Source organism: Lepidochelys kempii, chromosome 1, assembly GCF_965140285.1.
Source record: "Lepidochelys kempii isolate rLepKem1 chromosome 1, rLepKem1.hap1, whole genome shotgun sequence".
NCBI lineage: Eukaryota > Metazoa > Chordata > Testudines > Cheloniidae > Lepidochelys > Lepidochelys kempii.
This window is the reverse complement of record NC_136380.1, coordinates 15281845-15304190: the sequence shown is the minus strand read 5'-3', so window position 1 is coordinate 15304190 and position 22346 is coordinate 15281845.

Below are 22346 nucleotides of genomic sequence, written 5' to 3'. Positions count from 1 at the left end.
GTAACCCTTAGGACAATGCATTTTCAAAAGGAGACTGAACTATAAAAATGAGGGTGCAAAAAACAGCCCAAGTTATCTCTCCCTATCCATCTCTCTCCTTTTCACCTAAGACGACAAAAGAAACAGACTTCGGGAGCAGATCCTGGCCTGAGAATTTGGTCAGCAAGGTTACTGGGAACACGTGGTAAAGGTCTTCTCTTTGAACCAAGTCTAGTTTGTTAAGTTTTAGTACAAGGAAGTGTTTTATTTTTATTTCTCTTGTAACCATTTCTAACTTATACTTGTACTCACTTAAAACCTCTCTCTTTGTAGTTAAATAAACTTGTTTTATTCTTTAATCAAAAATAATCCAGTGTTGTGTTTAAACTGAATTGTGTGGGTAACTTCATTTAAAGTAGCAAACTGTTGTATATTGATCCCCTTAGAGGGGCAATGGACCCAATATATCTGGGATGTCCAGAAGAGAGCCGGACAGTGCAGAACACAAATTTTTGGGGAAAATCTGGGACTGGGAGTGTGTTGCAGTCACCCTGCAAATGATAAGCAAGGCTGGTGGAAGCCCAAGTGTGACTGACAGGCTGCAGCTATACACAGGCACTCAGGGTGTTACCTGCATGCTGGAAGGCTGTTTGCAAGCAGCCCAGGTGGGAGCTACAGCATTTAAGCAGCATGAGGCACCCAAGTTTGCAGGGCAGAGGTGAGACACAGCCCTTCACTGGTCCAGATTGCACCCTGGAATGTCATAGAGATGAAATGTTGATCACACTCATTCTGGATAGTCATTGCCCATCTCATATTTATGCAGCTATGTCATCTTGTTGTTGTCATAGCTGAAGTTAAACAGGCTAGGACAGGGGCAGTACCTGGCTGAGAGACCTGCACGCTCTACTCAGGTGCTGCTGGTGGTCTGCAGTGGCACTCAACCGATGTCCTACCATGTTGTTAGAGGACAGAGCTGCTGAAGGTGCCCTTTCTGGTGAGATATGGAACTACTGGCATTTGTAGGAAAGGTAACAGGATATGAAGAAGATTAGCCTGTTTTTTTTCTGGCCAAATTTCAGCAAGGGTAATTACATACTACAGATTCCTCTCCAAGTTTTGACTGGACTCTGTGGTCCTTGTGTAGCGGTTATATATTTGTTTAAGCTTGTAATGAGCTTTGGGAACCTTCGGGATGATTCATATAAAGTATCATTCTTGCAATCAGTCTGCTAACGATGCTCAGTCTAAATATTTATAGTGCATTGGTTCTAGCTCTGATCTCACGGTGCCATGGGCTCTGATGCTGGCAATGGTTTCCTGTGAAATCCAAGACCATTCTGGCAGGCACTTATGTTTTGATCCTTATACTAAGGATACTAACAAACAGGAAACTATGAATTAACAAGGGCCAAATCATAAGCTAGTGGTAAATTCCACTGACCTCAATGGAGCTGCACTGATTTATAGCAGCTGAGGATCTGGTCCTATATAGTTACATTTACTTAAGTATATAGAGATCTAATTTTTGTTGCTGTTTACAACATTACTATGTAGCCAGGAAGTAGTCAGCTGAGGCCATTATAATTATTTGCATTGGAGTAGCACTTTGGAGCCCCAGTCATGGATCAGGACCCATTGTGCGATGTACTGTACAAACACAGAACCAAAAGATGGTCCCTTCCTCAAAGAACTTACAGTCTAAGTACTTCATCGACAAGCGTGGGCAAAGGAAAACCTGCAGCTCTGCCATCTTCCCCCCGCCACCAAACAGATTCGGAGGAAGAGGCTGTGAAAGCAGCGACAATTTCCTGTGCTGTGAGAATGTGACCCACGACTCACTCACTCGGAGGAGAAGCAGCAGCAGGAGGGGCAGTGGTACCACTGACCCCTGAGCCACCGAGGTGACGGGCAAGTGCTTCCAAGCCCATCAAAGCAGAGAAAAGCAACCACATGAATTTGACCAAATGCCTACGCTGTGAGCACTAACAGGCAACAAGATCCAGCACAATGTCAACTACTGCTGGGCAAACCCACGGGGAGAGGGAGGAAGGGGCAGGAGGGAAGAGAGAGAGGACCAAGAAGAAAGAGATAACACAGACTGAGCCATTCCCTGGATGGTAGGATCAAGAGTGAGAGCAGCCAAGTAGGTAAACATGAAAAAAAAAATCCACATTAGCCCCACAATAAGGGCAATGGCCTTTTCCTTTCCTAACACTCCCCCTACAGAGCTGCTGGAAGTGGCTACAGTAGTCTTATCAGTGCTCCCTGTCTCAGGTTACGTCTACACCTCAATAAAAGACCTGCGGCTGGCTTGGGTCAGCTGACTCGGTCCCAGAGCCCAGGCTCCAGGCCGAGCCCCAATGTCTACACTGCAATTTTATAGACCTGCAACCCAAACCCTGGGCCAGCTGCGGCCCTGACGTGGATCTTTTATCACAGTTGTGTAGATACATAATCTCTGTGCTTGGGCATCATAGGACTGCACTGACCTAGTCCTCCCATTAGAGATTAGATAGCAAATTGAAGTTACTCCTCTCAGTGGACCCAGGGGGGTGACAAAGGTAAGAAGAAGTGGAGGAAGATCGAGCCGGGGGGTTCTCAGTGCTCCTAACAGGAAAGGCACCAGTTTCTGATACTCATGACAGAAGTCAACAAGCTATGCTGGATGTAGCTCCAGGTGGAATTGGCTGCTATTTAGGAATTCAGAAGCTTGGGTTCAAACCCAGACTAGTCAAGTCACCTCATTCCCCCTTTTTTAAAATGGGGATACTCCCCGGCCTCACAAGGTTCTTGTCAGGATAAAATCCATTCATGACCATGAAGCGCTCAGATACCATACCCTTGAGGGCCAGATAAGCACCTAGATACATTTTCACAAGTAGAGGATTATCCCACCCCGCCCCTCCCTCCTGGTATTTAGTTTCAATGAAAACAAAGGCAGGGCCCGGTCCTCTGTTTACATTTCACATTTTCCCCTTGGAACTAGGTTTTAGCTTGGTGGTTTGCATCATGCTTACATTCTTTTAGCCCCATCCTCCCAACTGGACTCTTGTGTAAACAATGACAAACTTCCACGAAAAGCTTTGTCAAACACTCTCAAATGGTGGCTTGTCAAATTCTTCCATGAAGCAACATCTTACATGCAGTACGCAGGACATACCAACAAAGAAGCCAAAACCAGCTGCCAAGCAGCCAAAACCCAATCAAAAATTGCCAAGATCAGTGTCTGAACTACCAGACCCAGTTTAAGAGTGATCCTCACAGTGACAGACCCACCACTGACAAGGAAATATCATGCAGATGGAAAACTGGCAAGTCCTCTCTCTCTGTTAGTCAGAGATATCTGAAAAAACTTGAAATGAAGAGAAAATGGATGGCCTTGTGGTTAAGGAGCTAGGACTGGCGCTCATGACACAGGCTTCCAGTGTGATGTTGCACAACTCACTTCCTCTCGCTGTGCCTCAGTTCCCCATTAATAAAGTGGAGATAATGATACTTCCTTTGTCTGTCTTGTCCATTGTGAGCGCTTGAGGGCAGTGACTGTTTCTTGCTATGGATATTTAAAGCACCGAGCACAATGGGGCCCGCATCTTGGTTGCGGCCCCCAGACACCACTGCAACTTACTGGTCTCATCTCTGAGCAGCACCGCTAAACTAAATTGCCCAGAATGTGGAAATCCTGTGGTGTTAAAGACATAGGAACCAAGTCCTGCTTCATTTAACCCCAAACCCTCTAAATTCTCCATTTCTATTCAACCTCAGTTCGAAAGACAAGTAAAATGGCGGGGGGACCCCTCACCCATAAAATGCATTCCTAGTTGTTTACTTTTTAGATCTCTCTTTTCTTTCATCATTTGCTCATGAATCATTCTGACATGTGGCAAACCTATTGGTGTATTTGGAATCTTCTCGGTTTTTTGGTCGTTTACATCGGAATTGCTAGGTGGTTTAGAAGTAACAGAAGTAGCACGTCACCCTTGGCACTAAAGTGGCCCATTAGTCACTGGGCTTTTCATTTAGCATCAGACATAAAAGGCAGAGAGCTGAATTTTGAAGTCAATAATCTTAGCTGAACTATCACTGAATAATACAACAGAGTACAACAATACAACAAAGAGCCAAATTCCCTGTTGGTGTATGTTCGTTGACTTCCATGGAGTAACTCCAGCAGAGAATTTGACCCAAAGACTCTGTAAGATATCGGGCCAGATCCTAAGGTGTGGAGAAGTTTCTTTTCACTGCGCTGTAGGCCGACTTTGGTGGTTGAATTTATTATTTGTTTTACAGGAGTACTTAGGGCTTGAGAACAAAAACAAGAGGTGCCCTTTCCCGCTGTGCACCTACGCAGCTTAGAGCCAATCCCAGGCTGCCCTTCTGGCTCTTTGGAACATTAGCAAGCAGTGGAGGTGACAGGATCCCCAGCAGCCTCAGGATTGAGGGAGCACAAAGGTGAGATTTACATTGACTTTGTACACACACGCACACACGCACACCCTGGCAGTGCCACGCTCAGGAACCAGTTCATGCCTTTTCACTCAGACATGTAGGAACCAGCAGTTACTACCAGTCATCATATCACCACCAGATTTAGCCTTGCTAGGTTTCAAGCTACGCAACGACAGGTGTGGCTAATAGCTGGATGGGAGAACTACAGGGTAGTATTAACATAAGACCCATACTGGGTCAGACCAAAGGTCCATTAAGCCCAGTATCCTGTCTACCAACAGTGGCCAATGCCAGGTGCCCCAAAGGGAATGAACAGACAGGTAATCATCAAGTGATCCATGCCCTGTCATCCAGTCCCAGCTTCTGGCAAACAGAGGCGAGGGACACCATTCCTGCCCATCCTGGCTAATAGCCATTGATGGACCTATCCTCCATGAATCTATCTAGCTCCCTTTTGAACCCCATTATACTATTGGCCCTCACAACACCCTCTGGCAAGGAGTTCCACAGGTTGACAGTGGGTTGCGTGAAAAAATACTTTCTTGTGTTTGTTTTAAAACTGCTACCTATTAATTTCATTTGGTGACCCCTTGTTCTTGTATTATGAGGAGGAGTAAATAACACTTCCTTATTTACTTTCTCCACACCACTCATGATTTTATAGACCTCTATCATATCCCCCCCTTAGTTGCCTCTTTTCCAAGCTGAAAAGTCCCAGTCTTATTAATCTCTCCTCACTCGGAAGCTGTTCTATACCCCTCATCATTTTTGTTGCCCTTTTCTGCACCTTTTCCAATTCCAATATATCTTTTTTGAGATGGGGCCACCACATCTGCACGCAGTATTCAAGGTATGGGCGTGCCATGGATTTATATAGAGGCGATATGATATTTTCTGTCTTATTATCTATCCCCTTCTTAATGATTCCCAACATTCTGTTTGCTTTTTTGACAGCCGCTGCCCATTGAGTGGATGGTTTCAGAGAACTCTCCACAGTGACTCCAAGATCTCTCTCTTGATTCAGCAGATGGCACTTTTCTGAGTCAGACCTGAACCCTTCAGGCTTGACAAAGCCCTGGCTGGGATGATTTAACTGGGAATTGGTCCTGCTTTGAGCAGGGGGTTGGACTAGATGACCTTCTGGGGTCCCTTCCAACCCTGATATTCTATGATTCTATGATTCAATACCACAACATCCTCTTAAAATGTTGCTGGAGCTTCAGGCTTCCAGATGAGCAGTCAGGGCCTGGTGGTGATTAGCTAGCCCCTTGCACTCCTTACAAGAACATGGGTATTGGTCACAGGACCTCAGTGTGGATAACTCCACTCTGTCTCCTTGCATTACCTCTGCAGTTTCCACCCTCACCTTCTTGTACAGAATTGCTGCAAGTTGGTAAGTAGCTGCTGCATTTCAGTGGTGGGTGAAGTGGTTCCTAAAGGTGCGAGCCAACAAATGCATATGCTTGCAAGTCCCTGGCTCAACTGCGATGAGTAAAGTTATGTGGGGGTGTGTTTGCAGATTGAGTGCTTACTTTCCAAGATGTGCAATGAAAGATACTAGGATGCAAGATGCCATATAGGCACTAGGATAAGCACTATACAAACCCCCCGATTAGTCTCTCCTACAGAGAGATGACAGTAGCCATTTATTTGGGGAATCGTGGCCAGATGCTTTTCCAGATCAGGTTGCCAGGTCAGTCTAACAAAGACATTTTCATCAGAGCTGCTGACCAGAAATCCCAGCTGGGGAATGGCAGGAGTAGCTGATACAGTTTAGTTGTGTCACATGGTGGCTGATCTAAACCAGGATGCCTACATGACAGCATCAGTGGACAGTTGATGAGCCATGACTAATGCTCACTGTGCCAAAATATGCTTGTCTTATTGTTACCTTGTTCTCCACCTCTACTTTCCCATCCACTATTGTAACCTAGAGTGTAAGCTCTATGGGGCAGGGACCATCTTTTTAATAATTGTTTGTACAACATTCAGCATCATAGGGCTCTGAGTGGGACTGTAACACAAATAGTAATTATTAAATTGATCGGCAGTTCTCAAGCTTCTACGTAGAATAGACTACATTTTAATACAGAGATCGTCTCCTGGGTGACCTCCCCTCCCATCACATAAGGCCCCCTCAGGGAATGATTGCAGTTGCTTTACATGTTAAAATAATATTAGGAAAGTATTTTAAAGTATAGTTTAGCTTAATTTATTGGAATTTAGCAGCTGGAAATACAGAGGAGGAGCCAGCTCTCCGCAGACCACCAGCAAGTGATCCACAGACCAGATTAGACAGATGTAAGTGATTATTTTGTTTTGCACAAAATACCATCTTTGAGACCTGGGACCAGCTTCTTCTGTCAGTTACAGCACATAAATCCAGCAAAACTCCATGGACAGCAATATTATTAATATTACGGTAGCATCCAAAGTTCCCTGCCATGATCAGGGTGCTCTTGTGTTCGGTCCTGCACAAACACATAACAACAGACAGTCACTACCTCCAAGAGTTAATCCAGGCTTACACTGATGTAACAGAGGGCAGAATTAAGCTACTAATAGTCTTCTTCTAATGGCCAGGTCCTTAGCTTGTGTAGATTGGCATAGCACCATCAGACTAAAAGGAGTTATGTTGATGAACATCAAGTTGATGAACATCAAGTGCGGATCTGACCCCAAATCTTTTACAATATGTTATAAGAACAAATAACAGTACTAACTATAATGGTGAGTACATGTTGGCCACTTTACACCAATAACAGGCTTTTGGATATCACAAGATTTCCTACACTCTGTATAGACAATGACCACCAAGCATTAAGAATTAAACCTAGCAGCAGAACAACTGAACATCTCCAGACATCTGGATTTTTATTAGCCCAACAATACAGAAAAAGACTACCCCCTTTGAGGAATAGGGATGTGATGCTGGCAGACCAGTTGCCAGCTCATGCCAAGGCCCTTACACCCCAGCTGAACACTGACAAATGCATAGCTGGAAATGAATTTGGCTCACCTGTGTGTTAGCATTATTAAAATAGGTATTAGATTTATAAACATGTTTAGTCTTTATGAAATGCTTGTAGGATGCTGTATGTATTAATCTCACTTAACAACTGTACCCCATGTTATAAGGTTATATTAAGTATTTGCATTGTAAACTTCTGTAACTGTAATAGGAAAGAATTAATTAATTAATGTAACAGCTGGCTTCCTACAGAAGGTGTTTGGTTCTGCACCCAAGAAAGCCCATTGAAATCAAATGAACCATTGTGAAACAAAGGACAAAGGCTCTGTTGATTTCTCCCCACGACACCCATGAAGAGGAGACTCTAGGACTCATCCCATCAGTGTGAACTCTGGAAGAAGGGAATAAAAATCCCTGACAAGACGAAACTGGATCGCTATGATTGGACTTTGGGAGGGAAAGATTTCTAAGCATAAGCAAGGGAACCCCAACTGCTTAGCTTGGGTTAGTCCTAAAGGACATGTAGAACTTGCATATTACAGCAGTTTCTATTACCTTTTGAAACCTAAGACTGTAACTCATTTGTATGTATGTTTACTTGCTTTAACCTTGTAAATAACTCATTTCTTTCTTAGTTAATAAATCTTTAGTTAATTTATTATAGGATTGGATACAAGCGTTGTCTTTGGTGTACCATCTAAGGTGCAAGGACCTGGGATAAGTGACTGAATATTGTTGTGATTTTTTGTAAGGGACCATCTTTCACTAAGGCAAGCTTACCTGGGTGGCAAGATAGACTGGAGTACCCAAGGGGACTGTCTTTGACTCCGAGTTAAGGCTGTTATAGTATCTGAGGAGTTCAGTTTGGGTTTGTGCCCTGCTTCTTAACAGTCTGTCCTGAGGTTGGTACTCACGCTCCTGAGCCACTCCAGACAGCTTAGCAAGGGCCAGATCCTCAGCTGATTCTGCTCTTCACTTACACCCTTGTAACTTCATTGACATCAGTGGAACTACTCCTGGTTCACACCAGGGTGGAAAGAGAATCAGCCCCAGCAATTAAGATGTTAAATGCAAAGTGAATTCTTTTGCTCCATAACGCCTTTGCCACACGTCAGATAATGTTATGAAAAAGGGGAGAAAGCATCTACGATCCATTAATATCACTAGAGCTTTATAACATCTCATGAGTGGTAGATGGGCCTGTATGTTTCCTTGGGAGTTCTGTGTTATCTTTAGAGATTACTATGCATCAGCTCTGAGCAGCCAGACAGTTGGGAGTGCCAGGAAATGGCTAGTTCACACTGATTTTGAAACAGGAGACATGATAGTTTAACAGAAATGAAGAGGAAGAAGCATCGTTACATGCAAGATCTGGGCTTGGGAAATGAAGCGTCATCAGTGCCCCCCACACTCCACAGGACTGGAAGGGACCTCCTAGGTGAGAGTCCAATCCCCTGCTATCACAAGCCTATCATATACTCCTGGTCAAATCTATTAAGCTCCATCTTAAAACTAGTTAGGTTTCTTGCCCACACTGTTCCTATTTGGCGACTGTTCCAGAACCTCACTGCTCCGATAGTTAGAAACCTTCTAATCTCCATCTTAAATTTGCTAATGGTAGTTTATCCCCATTTGTTCTTGTGCTAAGATTGTCCTTTAGCTCCAGGAGCTCTTCTCCCTCCCTCATGTATAGACAGGGGCATAAAATTAGGCTCCTAAACTACATTAACAGTTGTATTACAGTAATGGTTAAAGGTACCAGCCAGGATCTGGGCTCCATTGTGCTAGGCACTGTGTCTATGTGCCTGTCATATCTCTAACCATGGCTGTCAGTTTTCTCCGAGCTTTTCAACCTCAGCCACAGGCAGTGGTTAGCTCAACTCTAGCCCATCCTGAATGCTATGTACGCTGGCTTTTCAACCTCAGCCACAGGCAGTGGTTAGCTCAACTCTAGCCCATCCCGAATGCTATGTACGCTGGATCACGGTACTACAATTCTGGGGGTGAAGAGGGGAGTAAAGTCACTAAGCAACAAGATGATCAAGCTGCGTATCAGAGAAATTCTTCCAGTTTTCCAATACTATAGTCCAGGATTTTAATCTTGGAACCTTGTTTTCCTTCAGCTTCATCATTAACTTGATCAGGAGTGTTTATTTTCTGCAGTCGTTCTCTGTTTATAACTTTTTCTCCCCCTCAGTGAAAAAGAGATAATTATTAGCATATGCATTAGAAAAATACAATTGTGAAAGTGATCCACATGTACTAAAGAAAATGGCTAATAGATGCTATCGCATGTCATCCTCTTTGACTATTCTGTGATCCTTGCCTCTAGATGTCAGGAAAATGTTGTATAAGGTTCTGCTGAGAGTCAGGGACAATTGTTTCAAGCCAGCAATTTGCTAGGAGAATTTAGCCTCCTTCTCCGGCAAGGGACTATGAGCTAGATCCTCAACTGAGCAGGAGCAGAACTTGGCTTGGCTGAGAGTGGGGAGGAACAATAGTGGTTTTATGTCACCTTTTTTGCCCTCCCTCACAAGCTAGGGTGGAATCAGCCCCCAGCACAAATGAAAACATCTTCAAGGCTGCTTTATACTCTGTATGGCTGCAACAGCCCCTAAGGGTCAGTTCTGCAGCCGGGGACAGCCAGAGTGCAGTGATGATTGCTTAGCCACAGGCTGACCTACCCTCTATTCTGGAGCGATTGGAGAGGTAGGGCCAGCTATGCCAACCAACTCTGTGCCACAACGAGAATCCCTCTGTAGGTGCTTCAGTGGGCTGTTTTGCACTGCTAGAAAATGGCTAAAATGTTGTCAGCCTTCTGGATGAAGAATGCCCAATAATCTTTAGACTGGGAGAATCCTGAAGACCATGGGCAGTGGGTGAACTCCCGCTTTGGGAGGCTAGCCTGCCAACTCCACTCCTTCTGCCCAAAGCCCCACCCCCCCAGATGCCAGAGCCCCAACCCCTCCACCCCCGAAAGGAAAAGCCCTGAGGGGACCTCCCTGAACAGAGGAGCCCCGGCCCACCCCAGCTACCGCCCAGCCCCACCCACCGTGCCCCCCACCGCCAGTACCAGACTGAGCCTCCAGCCCCCTGCTCGTCAGGCCGGCCCCAGTGCTGCCAGAGTGGGGTCGGCAGTCTCGCCAAGCACGGTGCTGAGCCCCAGAGTTGGGCAGAGCCAAGCCACTGGCAGCCCCCCTGAGCGCCAGCTCCTCCCATCCCTGAAGGCCGCGCCCCCCCCCACCAAGCTACCAGCAGTGCCCGCCTGAGCCTCCTCACTCCACCGTCCCATCCCAAGGAGGAGGGAAGCAGCAAGCAGTGGGGACCTTTGGGGGTGGGGGTGGAGTGTAGGAGGCAGTGGGGGTCTCAGGGAAGGGAGGCACCACAGCCCAGCTGTCTGATGGTGGGTTGGCAGCAGCGCCTGTGAAGGCAAAGCGTTCCCTAGCCTATTATACCTGCTGCCCATGCTGAAAACATCTCAAATCAAAACACAAACCCCCTATGCCGAGGTAACTATGTGTCTTTGTAATAGACTACACAGCCTTTAGTTCCCCACTTTGAATCCAGCCTAAGTGAATGGTAAGTACTATTTGTCACCAGTGATTACCATTTGGTGACCAATGTGGAATAAAAACTGCCCCAAACTTGGCAATCCCATCAGAGAAGGCAAACCATCAATGAACCATGGAATCTACTCCTTCACCCCTAGAGGTTGTATACCGTATTTTCAGAGAGATTCTTGACATAGAGATTATAATCTTTTTACAGGTACATAAACCACCATGCAAGCTTATGGTGCCATATAGATAATCATAGGGGCGGTCTTGCCTGGGCAAATCTTCTGCCACACCGGTGGTCCCAGGGAAGCTTGAACTGCAGCTGCCCAATGCTATATCCATTCTGTGCACAGCCAAAAAACTGCAAGCTCCAGGGTGGTTGGTCCAGCATCAATCACAAGTGCTACACTCTGCTTTAAAAAAACAAAAAGAATCCATGTATAATTAGTGGCTGGGTTAAAAACAACATTCACAATGACATCCAGTATGGGACTGGAAAGGATTAGCTTGTTTCTGATGACTTATTGCACTACTCTGTTACACAACATAGCCTCCAACCGGCTTTCAGAAGCAGCTTTAAACTTTCCATACCAATAACTAGTGTCCAAGCCAAATATATTTAGCACAAACGAGAAGCAGAGGGAGCCGATTAGTGGGCACGGTACACTGGCTTCCCACATGTTCCTTTGAGCGGTTAGACACTTTCCCAACAGCCCCCATCTCCAAGGACATTGCTTTGCAGTGGAATGTGCTTTGTAAGCCGTGGTGAGGGAAAATGGACTTGTTGCCTCTAGGAAGGGGAACAGGTTGTTTTCGAGCTCAAAAGGAGACACAGCAGAGATGTGAAGAAAGTGGCAGGGATAGGTCAAAGGCTCATATTTGAGTTGCAACCGTGCCGAGCCCAACCCAGCTCAGGAGGGGTGTCTTGGTATCCCTCCAGTCCTGGGGTTCCTCAACTATCAGGCCCAAACGCAGAAGCCTCAGGGCTGCTCTAACTTTACTCAGCTGCTCTTGGTTCCCAACAGCCCATTCCAGCAGCCAGGGATTGCTGGAGAGTCAGGACACCCTGGCCACACCTCCTAGACCTGGGAGCAGTATGGGAGCCATGCGGATGACTCTTTGCCACCCAGACTTTCTCCTAGGCAAGGAGGGTCCTTGAGTAGCTGGTTAAGTAGGTTTTTGCAGACACTTGTCTCCCAGGAGAGTGGCAGGAAGCAAAGGGGGTGTATCCAAGGCCCTGAACCAAAGTCTTATCCCCTTTGAACAAACAGCTCTACTCAACCTTCCCAGAGTGCAGGGGTAGGAAAGATGCAGAAAAACAAGTAACCATCAAGCCATAGGGGTTGCCATTAGCACAGCTTGGACCCCAACAGTATCTTGGGGCTAGACATGCAGCCACAGCAACTCCTGTTCATAGCACAAGGTAAAATTGTTTGTCACACTTGTCAGTGGCAAGACATCTTCCCCGTGCATGGATTTTAAACCTTAAAACTTCTTAACAGTGTGATCTATTAGGCCTTGGGACAGACTTTCAATGGATGTGAGGGAAGCCACATCAATCACTTGGTACATTAAAAGTGGCACTGGAGGTTAGTATATAGGTCTATTTGTTAGCCTGGAATAGAATTTTGGGTTTGACTTTGATACTCTTATATCTTACACTAATATGTGTAAACAAAGGACAAAGATGGTGTATGTTGCTTCTGCCTAGTCAGATGGGTTTGTTAGTACAACGGGAACAGATAAAAGTGGTTAGTGTTACTGGAGAGGTCACTTTAGGATTGCCTCAACCCCGAACTCAAGGCAAGGTCAAGCGACCAGTTGGGAGGGGCAAAAAGGGTTTGGGGGAAAGGCAGGGCCGGTGTAAACACTAGGCGAACTAGGTGGCTGCCTAGGGCGCCAAGATTTGCGGACGTCAAAAAGCAGTGCCCCAAATTGTTTTTTACTCTATTGCTTCGGGGCAGGTACCTGTCAGTCTCCAGAGCTCGGGCCGTGCTGGGGCCAGCAGCCTCTTCACCTCAGAGTCTCCCCCGCTTGCCCGGGGGCCACTCTCCTCTCAGGCTCCCCGGCCGCTGCCACCGCGGCCTCCCAGGAGGATGCGGGCAGGGGGCGCCGCCGTGGAGGAGATCCAAAGGGCCGGGCTTGGCTGGGACCTCGCACCTGCCGGCCGAAAGCAGCAGGAACTGGGCACCGCTCGAGGGGAGCCGGGTGGCCCGAGCCCAGGGTGGCGGTAGCCTCCACAGAAGCAGGGGCAGGCGGGGAGCGTAGGTGCCCTGGGCTTGGGCCATCCAGCTGCCCCTGAGCGGTGCCTGGTTCCTGCTGCTCTTGGCCAGCAGGTGCAGGGCCCCAGCTGAGCCAAGCCCCTTGCGTCTCTTCCTTGGTGGCGCTCCCCGCCTGTGTCCTCCCGGGTGGCTGCGGTGGCAGCCGCCCGGGGAGCCTGAGAGGAGAGTGGCCCCCAGGCAAGTGGGGGAGACTCCAAGGTGAAGAGGCTGCTGGCCCTGGTGTGGCCCGAGTGCTGGAGACTGACAGGTACCTGCTCCTGCCCCATCCCGGCACCGCCTGCCCCCCAGCCCAGTGAGTGTTACCTGTCCCACCAGCCTCAGTGCCCTGCCCCATACTGTCAGCCACCCCAAGCTCACTGTGACACCAGCACTCCTTGACAAAGGGCCCCCTGATCTTCACAAACAGCTGTTACCGCAGGCCTGACAAACTCAGTGCACCCCACACTGAGCACTTATCCACAAAGAGGAATGTGGAAGGGATCTACACAAGGCTGGTAACGTGTCAAGAGTGAGAATCTTTGTGAGATGTGTGCATGGGTAATATTGAAGGAATAATATATTTACCTTAAAAGTCTGCTTTACAGACCTGGATTAGAAATTAGTCACCAGGGGATAATGTGTCACCCTGCCTAACCTGACTGGTGATGCAATGCAAGGCTCAATTGTTTAGCTTTGCACAAAAGTAAGACTTTGAATGGGACACCATCAGAGGCAATGGCAAATAACTGAAACGCCTTAAAGGTAAAAAAGAAACATTACAACAGCCGTTACCCGTTCTGACAGGCTGTTTATAATGCTAAGTTTACTAGTTTTCAGAGGTTGTCGAGGGGAGAGGCTGGGGGGCGGGGGGGCGCAAGGTGGAAGTTTCGCCTGGGGCGCAAAATATCCTTGCACTGGCCCTGGGGGAAGGTATAAAATACTAAGACCAAAGAAATGTCTATACCTGACCAGCACAACCTCACTCCTCCCATGGGATACAAAAGGGGTGGGACTAAAGGCATGCATTGCATGTCTATTTGGGCCTGCTAAGGTGGGGAGGGGAATCGGAAGGGGGAAAACAGGGACACAGACAAGGCTCTGCAGAGTCAGAGCTGGGAAGGGAACATTGGGAAACAGACTCTGCCAGCGTGTAGAGCTATGGATAGGTTTGCTAGGAACTAACCCCAATAAACATCACATTGTCTGAGCATTGGACTTCTGCTTTCTGTCTGCGTGACAAGAATTAGGGGAGGGGGTGAAGGGTATGTCCTCTAACATGGGACAAAGCATTATTACATGTACCCCAAATACAATACTCCTCTACTGGCAAGGAGATAGACTGGATGGCTTACCAAGTCTATTCTAACTCTAATTTCTATGACCTATGAAGAAGGCTCATCTGCTAAAATCAGGTGGGCATATCTCACTAGATAATTTTCCTGTAATTGCATGAGATAGGAATAGGCATTGACAAACTTTAGCCTTCCCTGTTTCTCCTCCTAGATTTCTATGTTGTTGCTTTCCTTTTGTCCTACAAGACTTCACTTACTACCAGAGAACTAACTAAAACCAGCTTTGGTAAGCCAGGAAGACATAGTCACTCACCCTCCTCTCTGCTGATCACAGAGCAGCCTGTTGTTGATGGAGAAATGAACGGGTCAGAGGGCTGATGTGAAGCAGATCATTTTTGCTGAGCCCTCAAATCCCTCTGCAAGCTTCTGATGATGACTTGTGGTTTATTTTTCATAATTTGACTCCCCAGAAAGTGCCCAGGGAGCCTATGGAGCTACACAGATTTATACCAGTTGAGGATCAGATCCCAACGATTTAATATACATTTGTATGTCCGGTCAGTCACATTTTATCTTAGAGACATGACCATCCATATTTTTCAGAATGAGGCTAGACGCTATACTGAGCACAAATCTGAATGGCAACATGAAGGTCCAATAAGCAAGAAGAGATGGTGGTGGAGTACCTAGTTCTACTGGGGTGGAGGACAGGAATCTGGCTTGGATCAGTAAAAGGGTGGGGACAAGCGATCTGGCTTCAGGGAGGGAACCAAAATGCGGCAAAGGAATTGAGTGTTAAGGCCCTATTGCAGAGAGTCAGCAGCTTCACCAGATGTTTGGGATTACTGCAAAGCAGATTCTGGTGTACGGGTGTTGATTAAATCCCACGTTTTCTCTGAAACCAAAGCATAGCTGGCAAGCATCTGAACTGAACTCATACTAGCCCTGCAGCTCTTCTTATACTAGCCTGCTGGGTCCTGATTGGCTGCTTCCCACACAGCCTCTCTAGGCAGCTTGGAGGATCTCTCTACTGCCCTTTTCTGGAGTAGGGAGTGGCAGGGACACAAGGCCTCCAGTAGGGGGCCTCAGGGCATAGTCCATCCCATCACAAACCCATACAGGTGTGTTTTATCTTGTTAGTGCCATTCTGCATTTTACACTTTCATATTAGTTGCTTTACCTGCTATGCCTTTCTGTTCTGTCCCCTGGGCGTGTAAGTTACACCCGCTTGTAACTGTTTATTCTGACTTATCTATGTGTAACCATCATTTACTTCACCTCTGAATTTGGCCCACCTAAGATGGGGAAAGGCCTTTTATAGCCGTGCAGGCAACACATCCCATTCACAGCTGCACATCTCTAGCTTGGCCAATTGCCCATTTCACAGTGCATGAAATTTTACCTCCATGCAGAGGGCTAACAGAAGGCCTGTGCCTCTTTCAAATGTCTCAAAATGAAGCTTTAGTGGGGATTTAAATGGTGCACAGGCCTGTGCTGCCTCTTTGCACAGGGGTGACATTTCAGCCCCACATATGCAAGTGTGTGGATATATATATATATATATATATATATATGCACAACTCTCAGAGCCTCACTACTGCACTTCATCTGATTCCCACTGGATTTTGCAGAGGTGGGTATCATGACGGAGACATAGGGGATCAGACCTAATGACTACAGTCAGAGCCAGGAGCTACTGGTCAGAGTCGGAAGCCAGGGTTATGCCAAGGATTAGAGCCAGAATTGGGAGGTAAGAGTCGAGCCAGAGGTCAGAGCCAGAGTTGGGAGCCAGGAATTGAGCCAGCGGGTCAGAACCAGACTTGGGAACCAAGAGTCAAGCCAGAGATCAGAGCCGGAGTCAGGATCAAGCAGGGAAACAGGGACGGAGCGAACTGAATCAGGGCAGGAACAAGGCTGGAGGGAGGCTGGGAATAAGGCAGTTCTATGCTAGGGCAAGGCTGGGAACAAGGCAGGTACAGGAGCAATCACAGCTGTGGGCATAAATGTTGAGCAGCCAGCTACCTACTGCTGGGCTGAAAAGCAGCCTGCAGGCTCCCTTCAGCCAATCAGGTGGTCCGGGCAATCAGGCAGTCCTATTGCAACCCAGTTGAGCTCATTAATCTGCCTGGAGGCTGAGCCGGTTAGCCGTCAGGCTCAGCAGAAGGTTTTCAATCCTGACAATGGGGATTCCAAGTCTCTGACTCTGCAGCCTCTTACCACCCAGCCACTGAATCACCCCTAAAGCAATACAGCATTTTGAAGCACCATCCCGTTAAATTTTCTTGCTGCTACATAATGGATATAATACAGAACTGTCACCAATTACTGATAAACTGTTAACTTATAGAAGGAGTTGCATACCCTGATATCGCTAGTCATTTAGAAGAATCGACTTCATGCTCAAATAAATTGGTTAGTCTCTAAGGTGCCACAAGTACTCCTTTTCTTTTTGCTTAAGTGGAGAGTTTCATTGCAGTGAAATAATGCAATACTGGAGATGGCCTGTAGATGGTGCTATGGTTTGTGTAAGTATTATGTGTAAGAAAGGGCTTGCTAGGAAAAGTTTAGAGTAAAAGAGAAAAAGAATACAGCTTGGACAGGTAAAATCCTTCAGAGGCCAATGGTATCTCTGCAGCCTTTCTGTGCAACTATCCATCGGCCCTTCACAAACATTTAAGCTCAGAAACAGACCTCTGTCTCTCCGTCCCTTTGTTCTAACAACACAGCCTGCTCCACGCCATTTGAGGTAGAAAAACGTAGCACTGGCTTTGCTTGGCCGATCACAGGGTAGGAAATATTTCTTCCCTGCTCCACAGTCTGACATATATTTCAAAGAAAGCTTTGTGGGAGCCCAGCTGTGCATCATTTTCTACCTGGCTTCCTATACTATAGCGACAGGACTGAGCTGGAATCCCAGATCTCAGCCCTGGGGGAAATTCACATCCAAGCATCATGGCTGAGAATCCTCACTGAAATATGAGTGTAGGAACCTGGAACAGAGAAAACTGACTGTGCAATATTCCAACACATTAAATAAAGAGGGTCAGACCATCAGCTGGTTGTAAATTAGGATTGGCTTCCATGGGGCTATGCTCATTTACACCAGCTGAAGTTTTAGACTTCTGTGTACACACTCAACACCTCAGCTGGTCAAGAGCTACAGATATTCCTTCACAGCCTCTGCACAGGAGCATACACACCCCATGGGATGCAGCCTGTTGGGTTCAGAGCAGTTCTTCCATCCATGCTCTAGTTCCCTGACCATCTGCTTCATCCTTCATAGCTCCACAGCCCCCAGGCCCCTTTGGAATCTTTCACCTGCCCACATAGCATGGAGGCAAAACACACCCACTTCCATCGGTGGCCAGAAGATTTTGCCCCATCCTCTTAGACACAAACCTGGCCCTGGTGATCCATGCATTCATGACCTCCAGGCTTTATCGTTTCCACTCATTATGTCTAAGAACAAAGCCATACACTTTGAAAAGCTTTCGTGGGTACAGAACAGCTGGTTTAGCAACACAGATTGCCTGACGACTCCAAGAGGACTGTCTCTAGCTACCTGACAGATCATGTCTCCCTCTGTGACCATAGCCTCCCACTCAGCGAATTCTGCTGGAGCCATGACATTGCCAGCTGGTAGCAGATGGAACTTCCCCAGGAGCTGGGCCTAGACTATAGAACTCCAGCTTTGCCAACTTCACACATACAAAAGCCACAGAAATCATAGAAACGTTGGGCTGGAAGTGGAAGGGACCTCGAGAGGTCATCAAACCTACTAGCCCCTTGCACTGAGGCAGGACTAGACTATCCCTGACAGGTATCTGTCTAACCTGCTCTTAAAAACCTCCAACGATGGGGATTCCACAGCCTTCCTTGGAAGCCTATTCCAGTGCTGAACTACACTTATAATTAGAATTTTTTCCCCTAATATCTAACCTAAATCTCCCTTGATGCAGATTAAGCCCATCGCTTCTTGTCCTACCTTCAGTGAACATGAGAACGATTGATCCCCATTCTCTTCACAATAGCCCTTGACATATTTGAAGACGATCAGGTCTTCTCTTAGTCTCCTTTCTTTGACACTAAACATACCCAGTTTTTTAACCTTTCCTCACAGGTCCCCCCAAAATCATGAAATTGTCTTAAAAATCATTAGTTTAAAAAAATAAAATTGGGTTCTTTTTCTTTATCCTCAAGTTTTTGAACCTTTAGGGTGAACTATATTCACCTTTTCAAGCCTCTCTCTGCAGCCATGAGAACTAGAAAGTTACTTTTAAAAAAATGAAGTCTGAGATTTTCCACATATTCACAAGACTCCAGGGGCTGAGGCTTTAAGAAATACACTAAATATCATGAGAGTTGGCAACCCTGGGACTCACTCCTGCAAGCAGTAACAATAATCACAGACCTCACTGCTTTCAAACCCAAATGCAAAACTAATTTATTAAACCTTGCTGTCCCTCTGAAGAATCAGACTTTTAGTGTCTAATGCTGGGCACCTAAAAATTGAGGCATCTGAAACCATAAGCCACTTTTGAAAATGTTGGCCTTAATCTTCAATAAACTATCATATAAAAACTAGCTCATCTGCTTAATTAATAAAATAAAAACCTTAGATTCCCCCGCCCATCAGACTCACTCTCTTCCTTCCAAGCTGAAAGCAAAACTTTCTGTCACTATTACTGCCAAACCCTGAAAACTTCAAAAAAATCTAGTCTGGCATGAAAAGTGTCTTCATTTTCTACGTCTTTCATTGCCCCCACACACATACACCCTTTTAAACACAGCTGTATGAATTTCTCCTGAATGCCAGCAACTGAAAAGGAAGGTTGGAAAATTCTTCATGATCATGAGTTTGAGCAGATACAACCTGAGAAATGTAGATGATGAAAGAGAGATCTATAGTTTTAAGTTCAGCCATCCAGTCAAAATAAGGTTACTCACCGGAGATGCCTTCTAATAACTGATATTTATGTGGTGCTTTTCATCCTGAAGTGCTTTAAAGACTCTGCATAAGAGGGATCATTCACCCACCCCACTAATACAGCTTGGGTGGAATGAATTAGCCACTCTGTGTCAGTTACACAACACTTTTTAGAAAGGAAATTGAAAAACACAGAGCCAGTTGAATATAAAGAAGACAGAACATGCCGAGAGCTGGAATTTTTCCAGACACCCCAACACATCCAAGAGTGCTATTGGCAGTTTCAAGGAACATGTATGGTCAATATGTATCGATTTTACATCCATTTGAAAGTTGGCATCCCCAAGAGCACAGCTCCCCCAAGCACGATGCTAGGATGCCTTAGTGATCTCCACTCAGAAGGAAGAGCTCCAAGATCCTGCAGAATCTGGATTTTCCTTGGAGACCAGTCAGAGCTATGGGCGCGCAACACTTTGCAGGAACAAGTCTGCAACTGGTCATCAGGCCCAGGTTTGATTAGCATCAGCCATCCAATGAAATCACAGGTGGGCGTGGAATGAGTGAAGAAATGCTGCCCGAGGCCAACTTTTAAGAGGGAAAATCACATGATTCCATTTGCCAATGTTATCTACAAACGAATCAGAATAATATAGGGACTGCTGTACTTTGTTCCTCCTATGTCAGTCATGGTGAATAAGAGGCCAGTGATTGATATTTTGAATTTCTGTAGAATCTTTCACCTCAAACGCTGCCAAAGTACTCCACAAACTATATGCATTGCATCATACTAAAAAGAGTATTTCTTTCAAATGGCTGTTTTGTTAGTGGTTGTGGGGGAAAGCCAGCCAATTAGCTCAGAGTGCATTATTTGTATGATGGCAGAACCTCCAAGCCCCAGGATACTAGGAGCTGTACATATATGATAAGATACAGTCCTTTCTCCCAAGAGAATACAATATAAATATACAAGGCAGAAAGGGAGAGAAGATAGGAACCATTCCTATTTTACAGATGGAGAACTGTAGCAGAGAGAGGTTAAGTGACTCACCTGAAGCCACATTAGAAGTCTGTGGCAGAGGATGGAACAGAACTCAGCTCTCCTGAGTCCCAGCCAAATGCCTTATCTGCCACACATGCATAATAGTGAGAGGTTTTGGACAAGGACACTGAGGGATGCCCACATTCCTACCAGAAGTGACATGGGATCTTGACTTTCCACACAGACGCTCAGTCAGCAAAGTCTTTTCATGAAGTCACACTGAGCAAATAGCATAGCACTTATGGACCTACCATAGGAGGAGGAAGGGCTTGGGACTTGAATGCGTGATTTGAGGTATTTCACAACTGATGCTCAGGTCACAGGCCACTCCTAATCCATGACTGTATTACCTCATAATCAGACTGTTTTGAAGGTAGCTCAGTCAGGATACACCTACACTGCAATAAAAGACCCATGGCACAGCCGCAGTCGGCCCAGGTCAGCTAACTCAGGCTCTCGGGGCTTGGGCTGCAGAGCTGAAAATTACAGTGTAGATATTCGGGCTCAGGTTGGAGCCTGGGCTCTGAAACCCTGTGAAGGGGGTGGGACCCAGAGCCCAAGCTTGACCGCCTACATGGCAATTGACCCGGGTTCTAAGACTTGGTGCTGCAGGTTTTCTATTGCAGTGTAGATGTACCCTCACATTACGCACGATGCTAATGTGAAACCTCAAGCCCCCTTCATGAGCCTGATGGCTTGAGACTGACAAATGGAGGAGTCCTATAGAAACATGGAACTACCAGCAGAAAGCCATGTGTGTACAGCTGATTTGGCAATACAAAAAAATCCCATTCTTTATGTTCGCAAAAAAGGTGCTTTGCTACAGGCCCAGAGGGGAATGCTGCAGATTATGACAGAAAGACTAAAACATCTGAAAACATCAGTTAGATTATATTTCTATTGCTTAATACCCAGCTTTGTTCAGTTGAGCATTAGCAACAATTCATAGCTTCCTTACCTGTAATGCTGGTTTACTTTAAGAAAGCATTAGGGTAAAGTTATCTCAGCAAGGCCTTTCTTGCCTGTCACCGGGAGGATAAACAGCCGAGACACAAGTAGTTACAAAATCTGATTGCGACTGTCAAAGGCTTCCCACTCCAGGAGAGGTTTTCATATTTTTAAACAATAAATGTGAGGTGGCATCTCACCAAAAGGGCAGGGGGAGATTGGGCCAGTGTTTCTCATGTCGGCCAAGGCTGATGTGCTTAGATGAGCTGTTTGGTAGTTGTCGTGCTGAAAGCTGCCAGCACTGCAGGTAAGTGTTGGATCCAAAGACAATCCCAGTCCTCATTAAAACCCATGGGTGTGCCAGTCACGCTCTTTCAGGCTCAACAGAGAGAACAATCAAACCTACCAGAAACAGAATCCTGAGAGCCTTCGAATGTTGGCTCACCGCTTGGGCCAAAGGGACAACAGTCGGGATCAGCAACATTTGCTGATCATCATCAAAGGGCTACACTACACTCAACACACTGAGGAGTACAGTCTCAGAACTCTGTGAGTGGGAACGGACATTTGGGGATTCTTCAAGAGGGAAATGGACTCACACACCCTCCCCCGGAATGTAGTGCCAGAGAAAGGTGCCAGTCAGTGTGAGCGCTGCTGAGGGAGGCAAAGGCCCTCCTGCACAGATGACAATGGCCCACTCTCAGAGAAGAAGAGCAGCTTAATAAAGACTGGGGTCAACTGAAGGCTTGGGGACAACTCAGGACGGGGAGGGGTGGGAGCTCAGAAAGATGCTAGAGGATGAAAATGATCAGAGAACTCTGGACAAGGGAAAGGAGCCAAACTGACAGCTCTGGAAGCTGCAGTCCTCCATTCACCCACAGAGAGCACAAAACCAACCTGCCAATGGGCTTTGATTCTGAACT